Genomic DNA, 23,361 nt, shown 5'->3' with positions numbered 1-23,361 from the left:
TTCTCCTGATATTGAACTGTTTCTCTCTGTTCCTGGTATCTTGTCCTCCACCTCCCCCGAAATCACACACATACACCTCCCCCAGCCAAAATAAAAAAAAAATAAATAATTAAGTTAAATTAAAAACAGAAATGTCTTTTCGGCTCTCCAGAATCTGGCAGCAGGCAGCAGCCAAGCCTCCCGAGAACACTTAGTGATTTCCAGGGGAAATCTGACCATCGCTGACATCCAAAGATACAGCGGTGTTTTCAATTAGGGGGCTGAGTGCTCTAGCTTTAGAGGCGAGGGAACAATGCAGAGTGCTCTGGGAGGGGAGGACTGACCTCTCTCAGAACCCCCTCTGTTCCCGACTAATATGTCAATAGCTTCTTAAATGGAACGTTGTGTGTCTGGGATTTTACTGTCAGACTCATCCTTTTTGGGTAGGGTTTAGGGAGGTTTTTTTTTTTTTTTTTTAATCTAAAGTTGATTGCCTCTCTCATTATCAAAGCCACCATCCATCTGTTTCCACTTTTTTAAGGGCTGCAGCAAGGAATTGAGCTGGAAATGTGTTTTTACTTGAGGTTTCAGGATTCCCCTCCTCCTGCCTTGTTGAGGGTTGTTCAAGTTTTAATGTTGTCACTGCAATATGATCTTCCAGCAGTGGGTGGCCCGGCTGCGCCATTTGAAACTCATTTACAGTTTCATCTGAGACGATCGTCACTTTAAATTAATTAACCAAAAAGCACCAAAAATCATATGCTGGGAGAAGGAGGCGAGGAAGGAGATGGAGGAGAGTTTAAAGCGGTGAGAAACGAGTCCCCAGCCTGACTGCTTACTGCCCTTGGGTACCAGGCCCATCTTCCCTTTCCTTCCCACCAACTTTTTGAAACTAAAGCACACACATATACCATAAAAAATTCAGTATGCTGTTTTTTGAAAGGTTTCTTTGGGAAGATAAGAACTCTGTGTTGGCATCCACAAAATCAAGGCAAAGCTGTTACGGGGAAGAAAGGTAGGCCTGCCCCTGGCTCGTGGAAACTTGTGCAGCACACAAGGAACCCTGGATCTGAAATGATGGTGAGAGCTGTAGGGGTGGGCCCGAGGACAGGGCAGGCAGGGGGCATTCGCCTCGCTCCTCCGCAGGAGCCGTTCCTTCCCACATTGTAGGAGAAGATCATTTGTTCGTCTCATTTGATAAGTCTGTGCGTGTCTCCTGAGTCGTTCAGTTGTGTCCGAGTCTTTGCAACTCCATGAACGGTATAACCTGCCAGGCTCCTCTGTCCCTGGGATTCCCCAGGCAAGAATACTGGAGTGGGTTGACATTTCCTCCCCAAGGCGATCTTCTCAACCCTGGGATTGAACCCATGTCTCTTGTCTCTTGCACTGGCAGACCAGTTCTTTATAATAGCGCCACCTGAGAAGCCCTGGTAAGTCTGTTTTAACCCCTTATTCTGTGGCGAGCACTGTGGGTGAGAAAGATACTTCAAGAGGCTTATACGATTCATCAAAATGACAGCCAACATCTGCACGGCTCCTGGAAGTCTCACATGTTCACACTTCAGTCTCACCACAGCCCTATGAAGCATGCAGCATTATCAGTCCCTTTAATAAGGGAAAGAACCAAGGCTCAGAGAGGTCAGGAGGCTCACTCTTGACCACACAGCTATGAAGTGACAGAGCAGGAGATCAAATCAATGTCTATGGTTAAACCCTATGGTTGGGGATCATAAAATGCAAACCAACAAGGACAGAGGGGGCGTTACATCTATGGGTGCCTCTACACAAATAGAATTGGGGGTCAGCAGGCTCATTGGAGTGTGTGTGTGTGTGTGTGTGTGTTGTGCAGTCAAGTGTTCTGGCCCCTGCCATCTTGAGACATGAGCTGGTGATGTGGTCAAAAGAGGTGGCTCTTTGACCAGCTCTAGAGAGTTCTGACCCCTCAACACAGAGTGAATCTATTGATGACAAAACAATGCACTTCAGCTCTGGGTTCAATCTGACTTTCTAAAGCTGAAACACTGCAGAGTGTTTGGGCAGCAACAGATTATAATCTGTCTGCTTTTCCATGGCAACAAGTATCTGAAAGTAATTTGAGAGCCATTAACCGATGCTTGCATAATGCCTGGCTCACACCAAATATCCAAAAAACACTAGCTAGGATTGTTACTCCCCAAATATTCCCTCTTTCTCACCTCAAATCTCAGAGTTGGAAGGAAGAGACCTTAGATACGAAGGTTGGTCCTCAATCCAACCAAAACTATGAATGCTGTTCTTTAATTGTGTCCAACTCTTTGTGACCCCATGGACTGTAGCCACCTGGTTCCTCTGTCCATGGGAATTTCCAGGTGAAAATACTGGAGTGGGTGGCCATTTCCTTCTCCTATGGACTCCACCCAAGGATGGAACCTGCATCTCCTGCATTGGCAGGCAGATTCTATACTGCTGAGCCACCAGGGAAGCACAAAAATATTGATATCTGTTACAGAATTAAGTAAACTCTAGTAACATTTAGCACTTAGTGTATAGGAAGTGCTGTTGCAGTATTTACTGAAGTTAAGTCTCAGCACAATTCTGTGAGATTTTTGATGATCCCATTTTATGGACAGGGAATCTGAAATAAGGATGGGGGAGACATCCTCTTGCATAACCAATATCCAAACCCATGCAGCTTGCCTCCAAGCAGGGACACTTAGCCATGATACTATTTATCCTGCCCAAGTCCTCGCTACCGTGCTGAACATATGGTTATCTAGCTTTTGCTTGACCATCTCTGTGATGGGATGTTCTTGTTGCCTTTGAGGACAGCTCTGTTTGACAAAAAGTCCATCTTAAAAAAAAAAAAAAAAACACCACACACACAAAGCTTGTAATTTGCTTATTTGGCCATGCCTCTTGGCATGGGTGACCCTAGTTCCCCAATCAAGGGTGGAAATAGCAAACCCTACATCAGAAGCATGGAGTCTCAGCCACTGGACTGCCAGGAAAGTCCCAATAGAAAGTTGATGTTGAGATGAAATTTTGCTTTCTGCCATTTCTACCCTTTGTGCGTGATTCTGCCCAGATCTCCCCAGAATAACTCTAAACTCTATCCTCAGACTTCTCTAGGCCCAGGGGACTTATTAAAAAGCATATCTGTTTCTAGAGATCTGAGGTGGGGCCTGAGATCCTGCATGACTCACAAGACCCCAAGTGATGGCAAGTCCAGGATCCCACATTGAGGACTGAGGTCCTAGATGAGAGCAGGGCACCAGCCTGCCACCTGTCTCTACAGACAACACTTGATGGCAGTACTTCCATGCCCACCTGTTTACACCTGTCTCCAGGTGCTACTGTGCTATAGCACAGTTGAGCAGTTACAACAGAAACCACAAGGCCCATAAACCCTAAAATAGTTAACCCTTTAAAGAAAAAGTGTACCCACCCCTGCTAGGAGCAGCGATGCCCAGCCTCTTAGGCCTCAGGGACCGATTTGGTGGAAGACAATTTTTCCATGAGCCAAGGGGTAGGGGATGGTTTGGGAATGATTCAGGCTCGTTACATTTATTGTGCATTTTATTTCTAATCTAATGCTACTGCTGATCTGACCGGAGATGGCCTGGAGGTTGGGTACCCCTGCTCGAGATGACGGCCCTGCAAACCTGAAGGAGCACTGCCCTGTCCGCCGCCCAGCTCAATGCAGGCCTCGCCACCTCTCCCACCAACCAAGCCTCAAGTCCCACCAGCATCCTGGTAACTGCTGTCACACTCAGGTTTGTCAGAAGCCACTGAAAGGAGAAGCATCACCCGAACCCTCATTGGCAGGAGTGGGTCAGGCCCATCCACTCCCTGATCTCGAGTTTCTATTCTCTGTGGGAGGGTCAGTGCTCAAACCTTCTGCCCAGTGCCTCACGCCTCACCATCTGCTTCTCCTCCCTGGAGTCCCACACTCCCTCCTAGCACTCCCTCCTCCACCCACACTCCACGGCTCCACAGACTCTCCTTGGGCTTTCTGCTTAATAATTGATAAAACTGTGCAGAATGTCAATTGTTGAGTACATTAGGAATTCTGCACCCAGGCCGACGCAGATACAGCACAGACCTCCCTTTCCTGCAGGCAGTGGAGAGTAGCCGTGACTAGCCAGAGATATCTGACCATGCACACATGCATCCCAGAGCCAGACGGCAGGGAACCGGGCCTGGGAGGGGACCAGGGCCCTATTAATTTCACCACAGGACCACTGCTCCCGTGACCTCAAGGCCTGTGCGCACTGCAGGGGCGTCTCTAGTGACTGGGAATGGTTCCGAGGGGCCTCCTTTCAGCTCAACAAGGAAGCCTTAAAGGTGTGGCTTCTCTTGGCCAGAGCCCCTAAACAAGGGTGATTCAAGATTGAAGAAAGTTCCTGCTACACCTCAGACCTGCTTTTAAAAAAATGCCTTTTCTGGGGCTTCTCTGGTGGTCCAGTGGTTAAGAGTCTGCCTTGCAATGCAGGGGACACTGGTTTGATGTCTGGTCCAAGAAGATCCCTCACACCACAGGGCAACTAACCCTGTGTACCACAACTACTGAGCCCGAGCTCTCGAACCCATGAGCCACACCACGGTAATCAGAAGCCCAGGCACCACAGCTAGAGTGTAGCCCCCGCTCTCTGCAACTAGAGAAAGCCTGCACACAGGAACAGAGACCCAGTGCAGCCAAAAATAAGTACATTAATTTTTTTAAATGCCTTTCTTTTTCTCAGTATTGTCCAAGAGAACTTTCTGAGATGATGGAAATATGTCCCTGCATGCCAATATAGGCACTGGTAGCCACACGAGAGATGTGGCTGCTGTAACAGGAACTATACTGAAAATTGAATCCAGACCATGGCAATGAAAGACCAGGGAACTCTGCAGTGCTTCTGAATAAAACAGAAATGCCAGGACTGGGAACATCAGTGGGGGCTGAAGAAATTCTGGAAGGAGAGGGAGTCGACTCAGGCCAGGCAATAGGTAGATTTAGTTTTGACTAAACAAAAAGAAGGGGCTCCCCAGGTGGCACAGTGGTAACGAATCTGCCTGCCAATGCAGGAGGCATAAGATAAGGGTTTGATCCCTGGGTTGGGAAGATTCCCTGGAGAAGGGAATGGCTACCCACTCCAGCATTCTTGCCTGGAGAATTTCATAGACGGAGGAACCTGGCAGACTGCAGTTCACGGAGTCACCAAAGAGTCAGACATGACTTATTCAATAACTAACAACAACAACAATGGCAAAGAAAAGGCACTCTGGGCAAGAAGATGGTCTCAGCAGATTGCAAAAGTGGGCTGAGGAGGCAGCCTGGTGAAATGGGCAGCAGATCCCATCCACCTGGTTAGGGTGACAGGCCAGTAGCAGGGAGAGGACTAAGGTGGGATGCTGGTCATGAAGCCCGACTTGGGGGCCTGGACAGCTCCAAGACAGGAGTTTGGGTTTCAGTTGTTTTCTTGCTTTCTGAGAAAGGAGTGGTCCAGGGTTCCTACAGAGGTGCCTGGAAAGGCCCAGAAGCAATACCAAGGGTCAAGGGTGGGGAGAAGCCAGGGGCTGGACACAGCAGGCACTGGTACCATTCATGCAGGGTGCCAGCTCTGACCAGCAAATAAGATGCTTCCTGTCCAACCTCTGCTCCTGCCCCCTCTTTCTCACAGGTGTTGGAACCCTGCCTGCTCCTCATCCCTCATCCTCCACAGGTGTTTCCCCCAGTAAATCGTTTGCACCTCTAACTCTATCTTGGGGTTTGCTTTTCTTAGAGCCTGAAATAACAGAGTAGAGTAAGAGATAGAGAATCCCATTCTCTCCTAAGAGATGACATGTGCCTTGAAGGTTGAAGCATCCTCCTAACCACACAGTCCCTGACAATGTCTCTGAACATAGGATGCACTCAGAACACATCACAGTGTGAGTATGAACAGGCCCTAAAGAAGGAGTCAGGCTGCCAGGGGCTGGGGCATGGCAAAACCAGTCACACGCTCACCTGGGTAAACCCCCGAGACCACCCCCAATGTCTTCCCCATCCCATTCTCACTCCCAGAAGGGAGGGACCCCCAAAGTTATGAGCGGTGTGCATGCTCCTACATCAGAGTCCCTGGAGGAAGAGAGGCAAGCGTGCTCACACCTGAGATCCACCCCCTTCACTGTCCTCAAATATGGGCACCAAATGTTCCAAACTTTTGATCCTGGAGTGATAACAGAACTGTGAGGAATGAGGAGAGGGGGAGGGAAACCACAGGAGGGCCGAGTAACTGGTAATGTTTTCCAGGCTTGGGGAGAGAGTGGGGGAGCAAAGAGGGCATCTGTCACCTCTGGTCCCTCCCCACCACAGCCTGCACTGTTAGGAATCGAGGCCAGCAGAGAAGGCACTTCAGCAAACATCACTTACTCTCTGGGTTCACCCATGCATTCCACTGTTTAAATCTGGGCTTTTCAGCCTCTGCACTAACAACATTTGGGGTCCGATTTGTTGGGATTGGGGGGCTGTCTTGTACATTGTAGGGTATTTAGCAACATCCCTGGTCTCTACCACCCAGATGCCAATAGCACTCCCCACCCCCCAGGTTGTGAGAACCAAAAATATCTCCAGATATTTCCAAATATCCCCTGAGGATCAAAATTATCCTGGCTGTGAACCACTGATATTTTTAAAGTTTTAAAAAGTTTTTACTGGTTATTTACTTTTGGCTGCCCTGGGTCTTCATGGCTGTGCTGGCTTTTCTCTAGTTGCAGTGAGCAGGGGCTACTCTTCATTGTGGTGCTAGGGCTTCTCGTTGCGGTGGCTTCTTTTGTTGCAGAGCACAGGCTGTAGAGCACAGGTTCAATATTTGCAGTACACAGGCTTAGCTGCTCTGAGGCATGTGGGATCTTCCCAGACCAGGGTTTGAACCCACGTCTCCTGCATTGGCAGGTAGATTCTTTACCACTGAGCCACCGGGGAAGCCCCAAAACCACTGATTTAAATCATCAGCAGAAATTTCACTTTGGACAAAATAAAATAAATCCAAGTCCTATGGACTGTTTCTCTCCCCATCAATCTCCCCACAGTAAATGTTCTTTTCCAATCCTATCGAGTCTCTGCTAACCTGAAACTCCTCAAATGACTCTGTCCTGACCTGGTCATGAGGGTCTTCAATACCTTCCCAGACTCCAGGACCTTCTCTGTGTGTCCAGCCCCATCTTACCAAATCCCATTGGCCAGGCAGACCAGCCAAGCCTAGCAGACAGACACAGTGGTGCTGCCTGGCTAGAGAATCTTGAGATTGTCTTAGTTATGTATGCTAGCTCTTTCTGGGGTGGATCAATAATGTAGCTTTGCTTACCCTCGCTGCATTTAAAAAGAACTAATCCTAGCAGGGATTACATTTGCTGCCCATCACTGAACATCTCTTGATTTATTTATTTATTCAAGAAATAGTGATTGAGTTCCTTCTAGATGGCAGGCGCTGTGTCAGGAGCTAGGGTTATAATCATGCATCAGACAGACACACCCCTGCTCTACTGCAAGCTCTGAAGTCACACTGCTGGGGTTTGAATCCTGGCTCCACCATCTAATTGCCTGACTATGGCACATTTTTGACCTAAGGCTCAATTCCTCCTCTAAGATAGAAATAATGATAGCTCCCACCTCAAAGAAAGGTGAAAATTAAAATGGTGGGAGGCATAGAAAATGCTTAGCATGGTGCCTGGTTAAGAAAGAGCTCACTCTGTTGTGGGGTTGTCATTACAATTATGCAAGACACTATCTTCATGGCGTTAGAGGCCGGTGGGAGAAACAAATTTAACATGCAATTATACAGAGTGTGAGAAATGCCTGGAGAGAAAGACGCAGAGAATTCAGGTGGGAGGATAAGGTTCAGGGAAGCTCTGTCAGAAAGAAATGCTGCCTAAGACCTGAAGCTTCAGTGAGATGAGCCAGAGAGAATGAGGAAGCCGGAAGTGTTGCAGGCAGAAGAAAGGCATGTGTGAAGGCTCAGATCAAACCAGTCAATCCTAAAGGAAACCAACCCTGAATGTTCATTAGAAGGACTGATGCTGAAGCTGAAGCTCCAATACTTTGGCCACTTGATGCAAAGAGCTGACTCACTGGAAAAGACCTTGATGCTGGCAAAGACTGAGGGCAGGGGGAGAAGCAGGTGACAGGGAACGACATGGCTGGATGGCATCATGGACATGATGGACATGAATTTGAGCAAACTCCGGGAGAGAGTGAAGGACAGGGAAGCCTAGTGTGCTATACAGTCCTTGGGGTCACAAAGAGTCAGACGTGACTTAGTAACTGAACAACAAAAAGACTGAGACCAGAGCCCGGGGGTGGGGTCCTGAGTGTTCAGGGTGGCTGGAGCATGGATGCTGTAGGAGTTAGCTGGAGTCACACCCATCAGTCCTGTGGGCTATATCAAGGTGTTTGACTTGACTCTAGACCCATGAGAAGCCATAGGGATTTTTCAGCAAAGGACGGGCACGATTAGGTTTGATTTAGAAAGCTTGCTCTGCTGGAGAAAGGAGAAATGTGTGGAGGACAAAGTTGGATGCTGCTGTAGCTGATGAGGAGAGATGACAGTGGCCTGGCCTGAAGAGTGACCACAGGAATGGGAAGAGGTGGGTGGGGTCCAAGTCCACAGAGCAGCAGGCTTTGTGATTAGCACAGCTCCAGGCATAAGGTAAATGACCCACAAATATCTGAAGGATAAGTGAGTAAGTGAGGTACAATAATCAGGCCTTTGAGGGATCATGATGAGTTCAGAAGGGCCCCCAGAAATTCCTGTAGCATCCAGCCCAGGGGCAGCTTCAGGAAGCAGATTAGAAACAAAACTGGAAACATCTTCCTCTCTGCCTAGTCCTCCCCCGTTGGCAGCCATGACCTGTGCCAATGGAGACAGAAGGAGCAGAGACAGAGAGAGAGAGAAAGGGAAGGAATGTCAGGGCAGCCAGAGAAGAACAACAATACACAGCCTGGCTCGACGGGCTGCCGTCTGCGGAGACACTGAAGAAATTAGGTCCAGAGTCTGGAAGGGCAGGAGCTGAGAAGAATCAGATCAAAGGCTCGGGGGCCGGCCGCAGGCACCCAGGGCTGGCTGATGACACGTGCGGTCACTCAGGTAAAGTGCCTGGTATGCAAGGTGTTCTGCAGGTGTTTGGGTTTCCAAGATGGAGCACTCCCCACGATGCAGAACAACAGCTGGGAGCTTAAGACAGGTAGGTGGCAACCACCAGAAAGAGAAACTTATTTACATATCAATTTTTAATTAGACAACTAACTCTCATAACAATTGGAAAAATAGTACAAATAAGGCTAAAGTCCCCATGCACCAACCTCCATTCCAGCCCCTCCCTCCCCTCTCCCCAAAGACAACCACCCCTCAGCTTCCTAAGATCACCTCCAAGCCTCTTTCTATTTATTTACAAGTGCACATAATGTCGGAGAAGGCAATGGCACCCCACTCCAGTACTTTTGCCTAGAAAATCCCATGGATGGAGGAGCCTGGTAGGCTGCAGTCCATGGGGTCGCTGGGGGTCGCTGAGAGTTGGACACGACTTCACTTTCACTTTCACTTTTCACTTTCATGCATTGGAGAAGGAAATGGCAACCCACTCCAGTGTTCTTGCCTGCAGAATCCCAGGGACGGGGAAGCCTGGTGGGCTGCCGTCTATGGGGTCGCACAGAGTCGGACACTACTGAAGCAACTTAGCAGCAGCAGCAGCAGGAGCAGCAGCACATAATGTCCCCCAAATAAGCAAGTGATATTGTTTTGGAGGGTATCTGTTGCTTGCTTACTGTTCAGGCTGTGAGGAGCTGTGCCCTCCATCTATAGTTGGCTTTTCTGGTTCATAACCTGTCTGGAGACCTGCCCAGGTTTGTCCACAGGGATCTGCCTCACCCTTGCTAACAGAAGCAACATATGTATATTATACAGTGGATTTGGCCAGTGGACACTTCAGACAAAGGTATAAAATCCAAAACACCACATTCTTCTCCAGTGCATGAAAGTGAAAAGTGAAAGTGAAATCGCTCAGTCGCGTCCGACTCTTAGCAACCCCGTGGACTGCAGCCTACCAGGCTCCTCCATCCATGGGATTTGCCAGGCAAGAGTACTGGAGTGGGGTGCCATTGCCTTCTCCCCCTTTAAGGATAGTGTGGGCTAAAAACCAGAAGTATCTGGGGGGGTTTGTCATTTTTCCAAAAAATTATTGTTTATTTGTTTGGCTGTACCGGGTCTTACTTGTGGCATGTGGGATCTAGTGCCCTGACCAGGGATTGAAACCGGGCCCCCTTCATTGGGACCACCGAATCTTAGCCACTGGACCACCAGGGAAGTCCCAAGAAGTATCTGTTTTTTAGGACCTACCATATAGCATAGGGAACTATAATCAATATCTTGTAATAGCCTATAATGGAAAAGTATATCAGATCAGATCAGATCAGTCGCTCAGTCGTGTGCGACTCTGCGACCTCATGAATCGCAGCACGCTAGGCCTCCCTGTCCATCACCAACTCCCGGAGTTCACCCAAACTCACATCCATCGAGTCAGTGATGCCATCCAGCCATCTCATCCTCTGTCGTCCCCTTCTCCTCCTGCCCCCAATCCCTCCCAGCATCAGAGTCTTTTCCAATGAGTCAACCCTTCTCATGAGGTGGCCAAAGTACTGGAGTTTCAGCTTCAGCATCATTCCTTCCAAAGAAATCCCAGGGCTGATCTCCTTCAGAATGGACTGGTTGGACCTCCTTGCAGTCCAAGGGACTCTCAAGAGTCTTCTCCAACACCACAGTTCAAAAGCATCAATTCTTCGGCACTCAGCCTTCTTCACAGTCCAACTCTCACATCCATACATGACCACAGGAAAAACCATAGCCTTGACTAGACGGACCTTTGTTGGCAAAGTAATGTCTCTGCTTTTGAATATGCTATCTAGGTTGGTCATAACTTTCCTTCCAAGGAGTAAGCGTCTTTTAATTTCATGGCTGCAGTCACCATCTGCAGTGATTTTGGAGCCCAAAAAAATAAAGTTTGACGCTGTTTCCACTGTTTCCCCATCTATTTCCCATGAAGTGGTGGGACCGGATGCCACGATCTTCATTTTCTGAATGTTGAGCTTTAAGCCAACTTTTTCACTCTCCAGTTTCACTTTCATCAAGAGGCTTTTGAGTTCCTCTTCACTTTCTGCCATAAGGGTGGTGTCATCTGCATATCTGAGGTTACTGATATTTCTCCCAGCAATCTTGATTCCAGCTTGTGTTTCTTCCAGTCCAGCATTTCTCATGATGTACTCTGCATAGAAGTTAAATAAACAGGGTGACAATTTACAGCCTTGACGAACTCCTTTTCCTATTTGGAACCAGTCTGTTGTTCCATGTCCAGTTCTAACTGTTGCTTCCTGACCTGCATACGAATTTCTTAAAAGGCAGATCAATTGGTCTGGTATTCCCATCTTGAAGAATTTTCCACAGTTTCTTGTGATCCACACAGTCAAAGGCTTTGGCATAGTCAATAAAGCAGAAATAGATGTTTTTCTGGAACTCTCTTGCTTTTTCTATGATCCAGCGGATGCTGGCAATTTGACCTCTGGTTCCTCTGCCTTTTCTAAAACCAGCTTGAACATCTGGAAGTTCACGGTTCACATATTGCTGAAGCCTGGCTTGGAGAATTTTGAGCATTACTTTACTAGCATGTGAGATGAGTGCAATTGTGCGATAGTTTCAGCATTCTTTGGCATTGCCTTTCTTTGGGATTGGAATGAAAACTGACCTTTTCCAGTCCTGTGGCCACTGCTGAGTTTTCTAATTTGCTGGCATATTGAGTGCAGCACTTTCACAGCATCATCTTTCAGGATTTGGAATAGCTCAACTGGAATTCCATCACCTCCACTAGCTTTGTTTGTAGTGATGCTTTCTAAGGCCCACTTGACTTCACATTCCAGGATGTCTGGCTCTAGGTCAGTGATCACACCATCGTGATTATCTGGGTAGTGAAGATCTTTTTTGTACAGTTCTTCTGTGTATTCTTGCCATCTCTTCTTAATATCTTCTGCTTCTGTTAGGTCCATACCATTTCTGTCCTTTATCGAGCTCATCTTTGCATGAAAGATCCTTTGGTATCTCTGATTTTCTTGAAGAGATCCCTAGTCTTTCCCATTCTGTTGTTTTCCTCTATTTCTTTGCATTGATTGCTGAAGAAGGCTTTCTTATCTCGTCTTGCTATTCTTTGGAACTCTGCATTCAGATGCTTATATCTTTCCTTTTCTCCTTTGCTTTTCGCTTCTCTTCTTTTCACAGCCTTTAATAAACATGTATTTTTATTTAATTTTTAAAAATAGATTAAATCTAGAGAGAAAAAATAAAAACACACAGAAGTACCTTCAAAAAGCTCAAAATAAGGCCCAGATTGGTAGATTCAGGAGCAGTCTTGAAGCTTGGAGGGAGATGGGGTGAGTGTCCACCTTCCACAGTGAAAACCATATTTAGGGAACAGTTCAAATGGATGATTGAAAAGAGCTGCCATGGGTGAGAAGCTGGGAGGAGAAATTGCTTCCAGCCTTGCACATGCTTGGTTTAGCCAATACCACACCCAGCTGAGGTCTTAAAAGAAGATTGTCTTAGCCCTTCCTTGGGGTGGAGTTGCAGTCCTACACTGGGGCCCAACCTGATTTCTGAGCTCAAGCAGAGACCTCCATCTAACATGCTGGCAGAAGGGAAGACAGAGGTGACTAGGAGTCAATGGTTTGTGCATGTCTTCATCAGAGCGCACTGACCTGACTCCTCACCCACAAGCACACATACGACTAAATTCTTGGAGACAGACGGGTCTTGGATCATTGTGGCTTCTGTACTGGGTCCCTTCAGATCAACACCTCAGCTTGGAGGACAGTCCAGGCTAGACTTCATAGACACATCAGGTCGGAGGGTAAAAATCAATGTAAGGCCAAGGACGCTGGGGTGGGGCAGCGAGACCTCTTGAGTGACCCTATCCACAGGTCAGCACACTCTGACCCATGATGCCTGAAGTTCCACACTACAGTTTCAGAGCTTGCTCAAGGCCCTCTCCTTCATCCTCTAACTCCACTAGCCTGAACTTCAACCACCTGGGCTGAACACCCACTACTCCCACATGGATGAGCTGGGTGGGTTGAAGACCCACAAGGAGATGTCTGTTCTGGGCTGCCACCCTGTCTTCAGGTCACTGGCTTTGATCCTTACAGTGGGTTTCAGGCAAGTGACCTGCATTCTCTGGAGCACACTGCCCCCATGATGTAAATGGGAGCCCAACAGTGCATTGCCTGCCTTCCAGGGCTACTGATGGCTCAACATAAGCTCTGGTGTGCTGCCCAGATGAGCATGGGATGGGCGAGCTAGTAACATAACTTTACAGTAAGCTTCAGTCCTCTTATCCATGAAATGGAATAACAAGAGCCTCCACCTAATAGACTGTTATGGAGACTGCTGTAGATGCTGCAGGAAGCACCCAATACAAGGAAGGTGCTACTAACCATAACCAAAATAATAATGATATGCAATGAAGATTATGAGCATGAGAGCCTGGGCTGCGTCCCTAGCATCTCACTGAGGGTTTAGCCTCTAAGCAGACAGAAGATGCTCAGCTGATCCTGAAGAAGATTCCAGGTTCTTGACTCAGTTCTTCTGATAAGAGGGCAGCCCCACCCTATCAAGCCTCCACACCACACCCCCCACCCACGCACCTTATCTCAGTTCTCCCAAAATCTCCTGACCTGGGTCACCTGGGCACTGTCACAGCTACGTTCAGCTGTAACTAACTCTCGGGTTCCAAAATCACTGCAGATGGTGACTGCAGCCACAAAATTCAAAGACGCTTGCTCCTTGGAAGAAAAGCTACGGCAAACCTAAACAGTGTATTAAAAAAGCAGAGACATCACTTTGCCAACAAAGGTCCATACACTCAAAGCTATGGTTTTCCCAGTAGTCATGTATGGATGTTAGGGTTGGACCATAAAGAAAGCTGAGCGCCAAAGAATTGACGCTTTCGAATTGCAGTGCTAGAGAAGACTCTTCAGAGTCCCTGGGACAGTAAGATCAAACCAGTCAATCCAAAAGGAAATCAACCCTGAATACTCATTGGAAGGACTGATGCTGAAGCTGAAGTTCCAATACTTTGATCACCTGGTGCAAAGAGCCAACTCACTGGAAAAGACCCTGATGCTGGGAAAGATTGAAGGCAAGACTGAGGTAGAAATTACTAGGCAGTTAGTGTAGAACTCTGAGACCTCAGTCTTGTGTTCAATAAACATCCCACTCCTTTGTCTTGAATTCCTGGAATGTGTCTTTAGTCTGATAAATTATCAGCACTCAGATCCAGGGAAGGGCAATAATTAAATTCTGTTCCATATGCTTGAGGGAAAAACAACTGGTGATCATTAATCTTAAGCTCATACATCTGGTCCATGGTAAAATGGCCAGAGGGTATGAAAAAGGGTGGTGACTTAATCCAAGGATCAAGAGAAGCCATAAAGATGTTAAGTATCTTGACCTTTAAATTGATTGGTTAGAAATAATGTGATTTAAGGAAAGATATAAAAACTGCTGTAAGTCCCACCTTGGGGGGACTCTTTATCCACCTCTCGGTGTCTATGCTGAGAGCTTTGTACTTTCCTCCTCTTTAATAAATCCTATTTGCTTGCTACCATGAGTGTTTGTGTGTTCATGGATTCCATTCTTCAGCTCTGTGGATAAGAACTCAGATTCCCGTCTCAAAAGGAGAAGCGGGCAGCAGAGGATGTGATGGTTAGATAGCACCACTGACTCAATGGACATGAGTCTGAGCAAACTCTGGGAGAGAGTGAAGGACAGTGAAGCCTGGTGTGTTGCAGTCCATGGGGTCACAAACAGTTGGACACAACTTACATTCTGAACAACTCACTCGGTTACCCCTACCCTGGACTGCAGGCAGGGTGGGCAAGACAGAGTGTGACAAGCAGGCCCCTCCCACAGTTCACACCGCAGGTTAGTGCCCACCACTTACTACAACAACGGCTGATGGTCCTGGGGTGGCAAAGGGTCTTGCAGCAGGAGGTCCTAAGGAAACCTCAGGATGGTGGGCCAGGTAGGAGAGTAGAGTCTTTGCACTCCCTCCTTTGGTTGTTTTCATTTCTTTTGGTCCCCAGGCAGCACTCACTGCGCCGTACTCCCTCTTCCTCCTCCCCTGGGGCCTGACACCACACCAGATGTCTGAATTTTATCTTTACCTCCTCTCTAAAGCCTGACATCAGAGGCTCTCTACCTCCCTTACACTAGACTGGAAATAACTTCCAGAAAAACTCCTAAGCTACCCACCCCAATCTGCTGCTGAAACAGGTGGCCTGAGCTCAACTGTGTGGCAAGGAGGGTTGTCACTTCCAGAATCTCAGACGCTCCAAGCTCAAAGGCCAAGTCCCAGCCGCATAACAGATGAGGAAGCTGAATCCCTAGACAGACGCAAAGCGCCCAAACCACTGCTAGCAAGGGACTACCAGCCTTTCGGCTTTCACCGGTCATGCAAAATAAACTGCGCCTGGATACCTCCATCACGCTTCTCAGCAAAACGTGGTTATAATCCTGTTCGCAGATCTTTCTTAAGTGGGATCTCTTGTAGCTGTGGCCTTGGTGAGAATCATCTGGGCAGATTCCACATTAAACGTGGCCTTGGAGGTGGCAGAGCCCTGCGGTCCCCCATCACAGACCCAGGAAAAGCGGGACAGGACACCCCTAGAAGTCCCAGCGTCTCCACGTGACCATGCCACACGCTCAGGCGGCCCTGTTCCTGCTGGGAAGCCCAGGTCTCCGCTTCCTGCCGTGAATGCACGCGCTCGGCTGTCCTCGCTGCTCTGGAAATTCGGGGAATTTCCTGTGAAGTCTGGAAGCCCTTTCATTCCGGCACCCTGTTCTCTAATTCCTGCCGGAGCGCTGAGTTTGGGCAAGCTGGTCGAGAGCCCCACCCCCAGGCCCGCGGCCAGCACTGTGCCTTTGCCTGGGTGCGCAGCGCCACCTGCGGACCGATCGCCGAGCCCTCTCCAGCCGAGGGTCCGGTCCATCAGCCGACACCACAGCAAAGGCCGAACTGGGCGGGTGAGCACTGAGAAGGCAGTCGGTCCGGCAAGCACAGGATTCCAGGGGTTCTGAGTTCGAGGTCAGCCGGACGACTTGAACCCAGGTCACCTGTGAGGGTCACTCAGTGCACAGATGAAGGACCGCCAACCTCTCGGGCTGCTGTGAGGCCCGCAGCTACTGAGGTAGCGTCCTTGGCAGCGCAGCGCCTCCTCTCCTGCAGTCTTCAGTCTCCCTACACTCCTTTTTGATGCCCAGTGGCTCACCCCTTCCCCTCCTGAGCGGCCTCTGCCTCCTTGCAACCTCTCTCAACCCTTACCACTGCAGCCAAGTCTAGTTGCTGCTAAACCTCAAAGCCCCTCAGCAATCCTGCTCCCCAGGACAGGGTCTCCTTTCTTCCTAAGGCAACAGTCAAGCCAACTGGACGGACAGACAGACAGACAGAAAGGTACAGTCCATGAGCTGAGTGAACACTGATGTAGGAGGCAAGAAACTAGTTCAGCAAACATGTGACCCTTGGGGAATTTCCTCAACTTTGAAACAGGAGAGGTTCTGTTCATATCTGAAATGCCTTGATTAAAGTTCTCTTTCCAGAATCCATACACAATGGCAAGAGATCATCTGGCCTCACCCTCCCCGAATTACAGCCCCTCTCCCCTCCCCCGCTCCTGGGTTGAATTAGTATGGAGCACCACCACAGACTCATCACCTGGACAACAGACCTGGGGAGGGGGCAGCATGTACTCTGCCCCTGCATCTGAGAGTTTTGGGGGACCCCTTCCCTCCATCCCTTCCCTTGTGCAGCCTTCATTTCCCCCTGCACCCTCCCTACTTCTCTGCCTCCTGTTTGAATAACCTGTGCCCCCACGATGGGGCTGCCAGAATGGCCATCCAAAACACAGGTCTGACCAGGTCACTCCCTGAGCAGCACCCTCCAGTCACTTCCCAGAGCCTCGAGGATGCAGGCCAACATCCACATCCTAGCAGAGACAGCTCCTGACTATCTGCTCCTGCTGCTGTTTTCCATTTCCCTTCTGACCCTTCCCACCTTAGGCTTGAGGGTCCCCATACACAAGCCTATCCGTGATCCACTGTCGTAACATGGACTCTGTACTCACCCTCGCACTTCACTTACAGGGGCCCCTTGCCAAGGAGGGCCCTTCCCTCTGCACAGCCACAGACACACAGCCACATGAGCAACTTCTGCTCTGGGGCTCTTCCCCCTCCCCAGCCAAGCTTTCTTGCCTCTGTGCTCAGAGCCCACTGTGTTCACTTTGATCACTTCTTTTAACCCCGTTACATTAAAATGCAATTCAATGTTCTTGTTGTTCCAATTAGGTGCTTGTTTCCCCCCACTAAATTGTGAACTCCTCAAAGTCTGTCCTATTCATCTCCAAATAACTCAGACTGCTCCTGGGATCTCCCAGCCCATTTAGCTCTAGTTTAGATGAGTTTCATGGCAGACACAGCTAATTGCCTACCCAATAGCCATTTTCCAGTTCCTCCTTAATGATGGAACCAGGATTTTGCTCAGGGAGGCAATATGCCTGGCTGAAATAATCTCCTTCCTAGACTCTCTTGCAGCTAAGTGTGACCATGTGACCCACCCCTGGCAGAAGTCACTGGATGGGGCTTCTGGGAAAGCTTTTCAAAAGAGCACAGATTCATGCATCTGGCCTTTTTCCTTTCTTTCCTGGAACGTGGACAAGAGGTCTGTAGAAGAACAGCAGCCTTGCAACCATGAGGACAGAAGCCACACATACAGTGCAGTAAGACAGAAGGAACCTGGGTCCCCATAACTTGAGACACTGTACCAATTCTTTGTTTAAACCACTCCTTGGAGGGTTTTTTCTTAGTTGCAGCTGAATTCAGTCATAACTGATACAAACCATCTCCTCACACAGGAGAATGAGCTCACATTCTCATCATCACCACTGATATTCAGCTCCTACTCATTTTTCTTTTTCATCCTGGAGCCTGAAGTGACAAGCCACCAGCCTTCCATTTTCACAATTTCACAGTGGGAGGTAGGTTAAGTGAAAATATTTTCGGTAAAGACATAGACATGCTACATTGCAGCATCTCACATTTATTCAGACCAAAGAGTAGTAAGCTTCATTCTGAGAAGTCCTTCATTCACTCCACACCCCTAGGGAATATATTCTGACCAGGTCCATTCATGTAGTCCCCAGGCCTCTTGCCTCTTCTCCCCTCTGTCCCTCTCCTCTGATCTTCCCTCCCTAGCCCTCAAATGAGCAAAAACCAAATTCCTCGCATGTTCTCACTCACAGCAACTTAAACATCACCTCTGTGGCTTAGACTCCCATGAGCACCCTCACCTTCTGTCCCAGTTATTATTCCAAAGCTATTGTATTCCTCTCTACGATGAATTCTGTTACTAGAGGTTAAGAGCACTAATTTTTCACTCTCACTTCATTTATCTTGATACCATGTTTCGCACAATGTAAGGGCTCCATAGCATACAATTGACTGAAGGGAACCCTGAGATACACACCCTGCAATACTCAACCACTATTTTAAGAGGTGCACCAACTCGATGGACGTGAGTTTGAGTGAACTCTGCGAGTTGGTGATAGACAGGGAGGCCTGGCATGCTGCAATTCATTGGGTCGCAAAGAGTCGGACACGACTGAGCGACTGAACTGAACAGATAGCCTATAAATCAAAGGAAAAATTCTTCTGTGAGAAATGATCAGGCAAGATCAGGCAATCAACTCTTCTGTCCCTGTTCAAGTCACATTCAGTCTTGGAGCTCAAGTTTCCCATGAAGAACTTAGACCAAAGTTAGGAGGAATTTTAAATCTCATCTTTAAAAAGCTAAGAATGAATGAGACCCCTGTTCATACTGGAGAAGGGAATGGCCACCCACCCCAGTATTCTTGCCTGGAGAATCCCAGGGACAGAGGAGCCTGGTGGGCTACAGTCCATGGGGTCACAAAGAGTCAGATATGACTGAGTGACTAACACTTTACGTATTGGGGTTACTTTTCCATTCCTTCAACTGTGCCCCTTTTTTCTTGATCAATCTTGACAAATGTTTATTTTATTAATCTTTTCAAACACTAACTTATAGGATTTTTAAAATGACCTCTAGCTTATGTTTCTTTTCTCTTTCTTTGCTTATCTTTATGATCACTTTCCCTCACTGTCTGAGTTTATTCTAACTTCTTAAATTTGATGCTTGGCTCAATAATTTTTAGGCTTTCTTCATTTCTCGTATAATTACTTTTAAGGCTATAAACTTTCCTATACATAATGCTTTGGCTGCATCATCATGTTTTGATGTGTGATATTTTCATTAGGGTTAAGTTCTAAACATTTTCTAATTTATATTATGATTTCTTTAACCCATGAGTTATTGAGAAGTGTTTCCTTTTTCAGCTTTCAAAATAATGGGGTGGGGTGTGTATAATTTCCTGTCATTATGGTTATTGACATCTTAATTGCTTTGTGATTATATTATGTGGTCTGTATGACAGTAATCTTTTTGCAGTTTATGAGGCTTACTCCATGACATTTCTTATAGTTAATCTCCATAAATATTCTGTATGTACTAATGTTTGAAAAGAATGTGTGTTGTTTTTTTGTGTGCAAAAGTCAGTCCATTTCTATTAGGTCAAACTTTGTTTTGTTCAAATATTCTCTATCTTTGTTAATTTTTTATCTCCTAGAAAAATCATTTAATAGAAGGATGTTAAAAAATCTACCTTGGTCATAAGTTTGTGAATTTATCCTTACAGTCCTGTCCATTTTTGCCTTACATATTTTAAATCTTTTTTTTTGGCATGTCACTTAGAAGTGTTACATCTTTCTGGTCAAGAATGTCCTATGATTATGAGATACTCTGCTTCTGTCAGTTACACTGTTTCCCTTAAATACTATTTTGTCTGATAGCAGTATCACCACACCACTTCTTTGGCTTAGTACTTACCTTGCATGTATTTTCCACACTTCTACATTCAGTTTTTGTGTATCCTTATATTTTAGTTATGTTTCTTGTAGACAGCATATAAGCTGAATTTTGCATATTTAAGGAATAAATTTTTATCTTTTACCGAGATTTTTAGCTACTTTATGTTTATTGTGATTAATGACCTATTTTAATTTATTTTTTCTATCTTACTTTTTACTCTACAAATGTACCACTCTGGTGTGGGACATTGATTGTGGGGGAGGCTGTGTGTGTGTTGGGGTAGATAGAGGGTATCTGGAAACTATTTGTACTTTCTGCTCAATTTTACTGTGACTCCAAAACTTCTCTAAAAATTAAAGTCTGTGTTTTAAAAGAAAGGGAAGAGAAAGAAAATGACAGACCCAGATCAGGTAGCAATCAACTCAAGGTTCACTGTGAAAGCCAGAGGGCCTCTGCGGACACCTTCATCTCTTTTACTCAAACGGACTCCTGGGCTCAGACTCAGGTCCCAGATCTAATAGGAGAGGTGGCAATGCTACTAAGAGGACAAGTCTTTCAATCAAAGTCAAAACCTTCGTAGCAAGAATTGGACCCTGAGATATAGAACAGATGACATTGGGTGAACAAGCCCAAGAATGTTGAACCCCAGATGACCTGAATCCTCAGGATAAAAAAGAAGCTCCTTCCTCTTTGCTAGAGAAGAGTGGCCTCCCTAGGCCTGGAGACCACAGAGAAACTTTACCTGAGACAGACACCTCCCGAAATGATTCTTGGCTTTCTCAGGATCTTCATGCACCATTACTTGTCTTAAGCCAATAACCAGGGTCGGGGTTCAGCACAGCCCAAGAGGAGAAGCACAGTGCCTGCTCTGGGAGAAGACTGCTCACACATCAGAGGAGTGACAGTCCCTGGCTGCCGAACACCTGTAAGAACCATGGGACCACATGTGGGTGTGAATCCTGAGAGTCTGGGCTTGCTCTAGTTGGCTAAAGATAAGGCTGAATATCTTTTCTATTTATTAACATGGGAACATGTCTGTGTCTTGGCAAGGACTGAGGCCTTATTCAAGGCTGGGCTCAGTGATAGCCTATGGCCCAGGAGATAAAGATGATAGAATGTTGGCATGATATTGAGGAAGGGGTACAATTCTCAGAAAGGTGGGACTGTTAGAATGGGTCTATTATGTGAAAGAACAGAGCTCACTTTGTTTTATCAAAGCTACCAGAGCCTAACCTCATTCTAAGGCAATAAAGATGGCACTGGAAAGGGGTTCACCAGCATCTTTTAGCTCAGTGGTGGTTGTGGCAATTCTCAGCAGGACAGTGTTGAAAATAGCAGATACTGCCATGGACTTGGAATCCCTAGAATCCTAGTGGAGATGCCAGGATTCCAGGCAGGATGATGCTAAGGTGAGCGTTCAATCAGCAGGAGCAAGGTAGACATGATTACTGTAATAGGCAGCAGAGCTAGAGTAGCAATCAAGCCACCTTGTCCTGTGAGAATCTAATTGGTGATTGCTAATCGGTTATGCTGTTCTGAGGGGCATGGTAGATAGACAGTGGACTAGAGCATTATTTGATATATATAGCCAGAAAGAAAGGAAGGAAGGAAGAGGAAGGAAAAAAAGGAAGGAAGGGAGACTCCAAAAAAACAAAAAAACTAAGAGCTAGCAAGGAGAAGCTGTCACACTGAAATGCAGTGTTCCTGCATCCAGTTTCCATGGTTCTCAGGAACCCTGAGTTTGAAAAGGAGAGCCATGATTGGAGAGGAGATCAAATTGCCTTGAGAAAGGACCCAGCATTATGATCCCAAGTATAAATGGTAAACCATTTCCTGATTCCTTCCCCCAAAGTCCTGCAGCCAGTTCCTACAGTAACTGTGCAGGGAAAGGAGAACACTCAGACTTTTCAAGGAATCTTGGACACCGGATCTATCTGGCACTGATGCCAGGGGAGCTGAAATGGCACTGTGGTCATCCAGGTAGAGTGGAGACTTACGAGGGTCAGGAAACACAGGATGGTAAGAGGGGTGGACCCTCTCAGATCACGCCCTCGGTCTCTTCCTGCACAGTGGTGGTCATGATGGCACTAGCCACACAATGAGAGATCTGAATGACACCCTCACAAGTCCACATAATCATCTTGACCAGTGATAAGTGCCCATTTATTTTACAGCTTAATAATAAGAAAGCTGGCCCCTAAGCCAGTCATGGAAAAGCAGAAATATTTAGGGACTCCCCTGGTGGCCCAATGGCTAAGATTCTGTACTCCCAATGCAGGGGGTCTGGGTCCGATTCCTGGTCAGGGAACTAGATCCCACATGCCGAGACTAACAGTTCACATGCCACAACTGAGACCCAGTGCAACCAAATAAATAAATATTTTTAAATTTTATTTTTTAAAATAATAAACTTATAAAAAATAGTCTTCTCACTAACTAGTCTTGAATACCACTCAATACCCCAGGTTCCCCGTGAGAAGGGACTATGCCTTCTCATCAACCTTTCCCAGTTTCTCCTGGTGTCTCTACTCTCCGATTTAAGAGCTTATTTTCCCATAGCATGGATGTGGAATGGAGCACACTTGACTGGGAATCAGGAGCCAGGGTCCTAATCCCGGTTCTTCCCCAGCCAGCTGTGTGACCTGGGAAAAGTCCCTCACCCTATTCAATTCCCAGTGTGAAATAAGTGGGCACATTAGATGCCTACCAAGCCCTTTTGTTCATCTCCAGGGCTGCCGTCTATGGGGTCGCACAGAGTCAGACACAACTGAAGCAACTTAGCAGCAGCAGCAGCAGCAGCAGGACCCATAGACTTTACCAAGACTAAATTTCAATGCATACATCTTTGGGACCTCAGCAGTTCAAGGAAACTGAACTTAGTTACAATGGTCTCCTTGCAAAGACCTCTAGAGTGATTATCTAACATAGTGACCAACTTGCTTCTGCTGGGAGGTACCCTTCCAAGTTCCCAGGTAACTCAACCCAGAGCTAAGGAGTCTACGTGAGTTTTGCCTTGAGACAATCCAGGAAGAAATCTGTTTCCCACGCCTGCCCTCAGGCACACCATTCTTCGGCCATCCAGTCCGTGCTTTCTGCCATCTTGGAATTCTGCACGACCTCAAACTTGCCATTGTGTCCTCTTTATGATGCTGTTTGCTGCCCAGGCTGGAGGGGAGGTGGGAGGGAAGCAGGAAGCAGGGTGGAGTCCCCACGAGTCTCACTCCCAACCCAGCCGTGGGCTCCCTTTAATCAGAGACAGGCCTGGTTAGCCTAGGAATGCCTATCTTAGGCAGATGTCTGCTACTTCTAGAAACCTTTTACAGCAGCCACTTTCTCCTCGCAGACTTTTGGCAGCGCTCTCGCCATTTCTTCATATTAATAATGAAAAAAGAAAAACCCTCAACA

The 23,361-nt window shown here is 47.2% G+C and overlaps 1 long non-coding RNA gene across 2 annotated transcripts in view; it reads right to left on the bottom strand.

Annotated features, from left to right (window-relative positions):
* The window catches only part of LOC147365238 (uncharacterized), a 42,954-nt gene extending 27,262 nt beyond the window's left edge, over positions 1 to 15,692 (bottom strand). For both annotated transcript variants that reach the window (XR_015135306.1, XR_015135305.1), the window contains exon 1: positions 14,962 to 15,692. This is a non-coding gene — a long non-coding RNA (uncharacterized LOC147365238). The remainder of the gene's footprint in view (positions 1 to 14,961) is intronic.
* Between the last annotated feature and the right edge of the window lie 7,669 nt (positions 15,693 to 23,361).

This window comes from Bos grunniens, chromosome 10 (assembly GCF_055505025.1).
Source record: "Bos grunniens cultivar Pamir isolate PY7600 chromosome 10, Bosgru_T2T1.0, whole genome shotgun sequence".
In the NCBI taxonomy this organism is placed as follows: Eukaryota; Metazoa; Chordata; class Mammalia; order Artiodactyla; family Bovidae; genus Bos; species Bos grunniens.
Note: the sequence above shows the minus strand (reverse complement) of the source record. Positions and strands in the feature narration are given on the sequence as shown.